This window comes from Sitophilus oryzae, unplaced genomic scaffold, assembly GCF_002938485.1.
Source record: "Sitophilus oryzae breed Bouriz unplaced genomic scaffold, Soryzae_2.0 scaffold_1009_pilon_pilon, whole genome shotgun sequence".
NCBI classification, from domain to species: domain Eukaryota; kingdom Metazoa; phylum Arthropoda; class Insecta; order Coleoptera; family Curculionidae; genus Sitophilus; species Sitophilus oryzae.
The window spans coordinates 84327-90114 of NW_022145626.1; positions in this window are offsets into that span (position 1 = coordinate 84327).

Below are 5788 nucleotides of genomic sequence, written 5' to 3' on the forward strand. Positions count from 1 at the left end.
TAAAAAAAGAAAAAAAAAAAACACCCTGTATAATGTAAGTTATTTCACAATGTTTTCCATATTTTAAATGCAACAAAACACAAACAACTTCTTCTAGGCTTAAATCTGGCAACACTGCTATCAGGAATCTACTAAATTCAAACATGGACATTTAGACAATTGAGAAAAACATCTCGCGCGGATAAAGGTAATGGAACACGCAGAAGACCCGTATTTTTTAAAACTCGAAGTGCTTCTTTATGTCGGCGTACTGAACAGCGAAAATGCTTGTAATTCCAAAATACGATATCTCGAGTTTCTCGGTAACAAGTTAATGTAATTCTGGAGCCAGAATTCCACGGAAGAGAAAATGTGCATTGATTTGAGCAGCTCAGCATATTCAGAAAAAGTAAAAGTACAGTGAGCAGAGTTGTTTAGCTACACACATAGACTTTATATGATGAGCAGACTTTCTAGATGTATTTTTTTACCATTTTCCAATTTTAGTGGTTTGTATTATTGCGGAGAGTTATACAGCTTAGCCCTAACAATTATCGCAGACAGAATCCAGTTGAGCAGCCTTATAGTAGGGAACTGCTGGGTTCCAAAAGGAAGTAATCTATCTAGAAGGGAAGAACACCCAGACTCCTAAAATCGCTGGGTACGTAAAGGTTCCCTGTCTTACTTACCGGCAGACAAGGGGTATGCTACGGTAGTAATGAAAACGGAGGATTATAGGTCTAAAGTCGAGGATCTACTGGAGCCCTAGACTTATAAGTTACTGAAGAAGGATCCTACTGCCTAATTGTAAGAAACACCAACAGACTCATCAAGGCCTCCTCACTCCCGGAGACATCCCCTAAGGAGTAAAATTAATTAACTTGGAGCTCAGCTACCACGCCTTTGGATTTCAAAATTCAGCAAAGCTGGGTGATGTCCTCACTTGAGACCAAATTAGTAGGTGCTCCAGGATCCCTTCACCACAGCTTAGCTAAATGCCCGGCTACAGTTCATACAACCAGGGAAGTCGGCAGCACAAACTCTTATGTGAAGGACTCTACGCATTTCGTCCAAAAGCTAAAGATATAAGAGCTGGGAACCATCTGACATCCTTAGGCAGAAGCTTCCCGGTATGGTATCTCTATTCACAGGAGTACCTTTAGGCGGAGTCAATGGATCAATCAAGGGAATCATTTCCCACACAATGACATCCTTGGGCTGCCCCGAGTGTGTGTCTGGCTGGTAGCTATTTCTTATGGAACCTTGGCAATTATTGCAGGAACAAAACAGGAAGATTATCGCAATGCATTAGCCCAGTCAATACATATATCATTTGTTTGAATTTCTTTATGGAGATTTGAAGAAAAAGCTCTAGAGTCATCCGTTCTGGAGCCCGCTGTATGGTTTCGTTATATGGACGATACCACATTTTAGTTTCCAGAACATGGACGTGACCAGCCCTAGATGGCTTCCTTCATCACACCTTGAATTCACTGAGGCTAGAGCATAAAATTTACTACTTACAGAGCCAGAGTAAACAACCAAGCTGGCCTTCCCTCCGATGTGCTTATCCCAGGAGAATGGCGACCTTTGGATCCACACAGTGTATCAAGAAACCCCTCCTTCCTGAATAGTGCACTTACCTAGAGCTATCAGAGTCACCATCCCAAAGAGCTGAAACAGGGGATTATCGGAACATTAGCTAATAGGGCAAGACGTATCTGTGATAATGAACATATCCAAGAGGCACCAAGTCTTTTAAATAAAGCCTTTCTTACCAATGGCTATAATGACAGATAAATAAAGGCGGCGCTGGCACCTAGGCAGAGGAGACCTGACGCCAATGAACAGGAACACATCATTAATAAGGCCTTCCTTCCATATATTTTTTTTTTTTTTTTTTTTTTTTTTTTTTTTTTTTTTTTTTTTTTTTTTTATTAAAATAATATACAAACCTACCCGAAAGATAAGGGACTGCTTAAGACCATCAAAAGACAAAAGAGAACAATTATCCTCTGCAGGGATCTATCGTATACCTTGTTCCTGCAGTGGCGTATATGGCTGGAACTACCAAACTCAGTAGGAACGAGACTTACGGAGCACAAGAGAAACTGCAGATTAGTGTAAACAGAGAAGTCAGCCGTAGCAGAACATGCTATAAGAGATGGTGACCACAAAGTCCAATTCGAAGACACCCAAGACATTGCCACAACATCTGGATAACATCCTCGTCTGGTCAGAGCTCTTGGGAATTCCTAGACATCCAAATAAGTTCAGCAGAAGGAAGGAAAAACACCTTAACAGGGTGTCAGCTATATCTAGGACCAAAGTAGCAGCACCGAGGAGTAGACCAGTTCCGGAAGAACTGCCACCCGAACAAGCCACGCACCCTCCGCCGACGCATAAATAAGCGCTACGCCGACGCGGAGGCATCAGTCTAGTGTGAGCAGTCGGAACAAACACACCTCTGAAGAGGCTAACCACTCGTGCTAGCGAAACGTTTGGAAGCAATTCTAACCGACGACGGCATAACCCGAAAAAACAAAATTCTTAGGCGATGGCCCGCGAAGCCCTAAACTACAAATTTCGCATGGTGTTGTAATGTATTTTTGCAGCGGCTAGAGCGCACCAGTCGTCAATGTGGGATTCTTGATGAATTTTATTGCATGACACCCCTGAGTTTTTTATGCTGAATAGACCGCCGGCTATCGTATCATCTATTGCCCAATCCTCTCTCCTGCACTTTGCTGTCCCGCTATAATGGAGGCGCTGCCATGAATATATTGAATGGGTACTAAGACACATCCACCTAACTCCTTGGCTGATACAGGAAGGGATCATCCAATGTTCCATGATGTAACATACCCGACATTGTTATTGGAGGCTTTACATATGGGAGGAAATTTGTTGGAATTGCTTTCCAGACTTTTTCACAATTGCCAAAGTGCATCCCGTTCACAGAGAGTCAGAGGCTTTTATTTGCGTCAGTAGATCAACATAAAGTTTGGACTGCTGCTCTTTTACTTTTTCCTGTGTAGTTGGCGGATGGAAAATATAGGAATCTGACAGTTACCGGTTGGTGCAGAAAGCCGTTTACGGTCCTGGGAGAATTTTTTCTATATGTGAGTGCAGGACGGTTTGACATAATTTTGTAAGAATTTTTCCTCCGATGGCCAATAGTGAAATTCCCAGGTAGTTTCCGCAGTCGGTACTCCGGGCGTATTTCTTAAATGATATATTTATATATATTCGTTCTATGGTCAGTAATTATGAGTCATCCATACCACATACCATAAGAGCGGCAAAAAAACTTCCACTTCACACAAAGTTTCATACCTAACTTCATTTCAATGCTAGGCGGTACGGAGTTGAAGAAGAAGCCGGGTCAGATGAGTATTTGCATAAAATATTACACATGTTATCATACAACAATCGATGTTAGGCTCTATCCTTTTAGTTCTGGGAAGCCATAATACGATTTTGTCCCTTTTTGGCGTTTCGTAAAATTGATTTCAGCGAGGCAATTCTTTCACGCGGCCGATGGCCGTTACAAGACATAAAACGCCGATTAGTTTGGCGATTTTTAATTAACTGGCGATATATGAGTGTATGCTTTCAGGCAACATCGCAGGAAGATCAATAGGACACGCCGACGATCAACAGGCAGGGTTGGGAATATCTCTTAGACATAAATACTATACCGTGTGAGATTTTGCATCGGAACACGTGACATAGGAAATTCCATGTATATTTTGAAAAGGACAAATATTATCTCCCCAGTTAATTTTATGCAAAGAACACTTATTAGACTTTTTGAAGGGCGATTAAAGTTATACTATCAGTCCTAAGAATTTCACATTAGTATCATTATTATTAAAAAAAAAAAAAAGTTATTTGCAAAATCTACCTTTAAATTAATAGCAATTTATTATACGGCCAAGAGAAAGCTACAAATAAAACACCAGCAAAAATATGATTTTATATTATTTTATCATTTATCATAGATTCGATGTCACATTTATTTTTGTTTACAAAAACATATTTAAAAAAAAAAATTTGCTTGAATTTTTTTCTGAATTGGAATGATCATCTACCAAAGAACTGAAGTTAGTATTCATGATTGTGTGGCTGTTCGATGCCAGTCTCCCTTGGGCCTCGCTCCATACCATACATCAACAATGAATTTAGAAATGAAAGATCAGAATATTTCTAAAGGAAGTTTATTAAACAACTAAACTAATTAATAAAACTTTTTTATTTTTTTTTTTTTTTTTTTTTTAAAATAATTTTTAGATTATTAAAAAAAAAAAAAAAAAAAAAAAAAAAAAAAATGTTAAGGGGAGAATCTTTAGAATTCTACAGAGATGTCGTTTTCAATTCGACTTTAAAATTTCTGTATTTAGTATGTCCATAAAGACGGTTTTTGAGGGTAATCCATAGGAAGAAGTTGTTCGGCTAAAGATCCTGTGGTCTTTTCCCTGTATCCCCAATATACTAGAGTCAATGTTTTTCTTTTGCTTCCAGCGGAAAATATATGCTTTTCTTCAACATAAAATAATGGCTATTCAAGTCATTTATTTGTTTTCTTCTTGTTCAATTGTTTTGTCTTCACAATTCCGTATGCTTCATACCATGCCTTGGTTTCAAACCTCTGGGTTATTCTTTAAACTGTTTTTTTTCGGAACTGCGAACATATCTATGTTCTGGTAGAATACCTATTACCACCAGTTTGTAAATATATATATTTACAAAGTTTTTTAAGTAACTTTTTTTCATAATCCAACTCTTTTCATTTTTTTAACCTCTATATACAATTTTATAGAAAAACAAAATAAATATAATAATACAATAATATACTAAATATTATTCATATTTGCAAGTGGTTTATGTATTTATTAAGATCACAACTAATATTTGCCCGCGACTTCGTCCTCGTTAAATCTCATGTTTAAAGAGTTGTACGTTTCCTTTATACTTATTTATGACGTTTAAAGAATCTTTGTGTCAAATTTCGTACTCCTGGGCCAACGAATACCAAATTTTCATACAACTATTTATCTTCAAATTTGCCCTTTTATGGTATGGGGATGCACTTTCAAAAATTGCTTCTTAGTGCTCATTCATATTAATGAAGGGACCTTTGCTCAAAGTTTTATACTTCTAGAAGAAACTTAAGAATACAAACATACATAGTGCACATTAAAAACTTTTGGGCAAAATTTTATATAGAACGGATGTTTATTTCTTTTAAACAAATTTTCCCTTAATGTTTTCCCTTTAGCGGATGAATTTTCAAAAACCTCTTCTTATAACCACTTAAATCTTATCTTTCTTTCTTTCACTTACGTGTGTTAGCTTAGTGTTCAATGGAACTTTTCTGCACAGAATTTCACGCTCCTAGAAAAAATGATATTAACTGTCATGCCTGAATTTCTCCTATTAAGAGAGAACAAATTTTTGAGGGGTTGAATTTCCAAAAACCGCCTCTTGGTGCTCTTTTGAGGAACCTTGTACTGTGTCTAACTTTGTACCATACCAATCAAAACCATTTGACTGAAACAAGATCAACTTGTATCAAGGAAGGCTTTGCTGCAGACTTCGCGATACAGATCCTAAAACATCGGAGGACATAATATGTCACTACAACGCAACGGATCGCAAGCGACACTTTCTATTTGGGAAAGCAAAGCTAGAGCTGGAAGAACTATACTTTCATCCTATCAACGACCTGCACAAGTAGGTATAGCTAGGGTACAGGGTAGAGGTATGTAGTTCGTGAACGAACTAGTTCCAGTAAACTATTCCGACC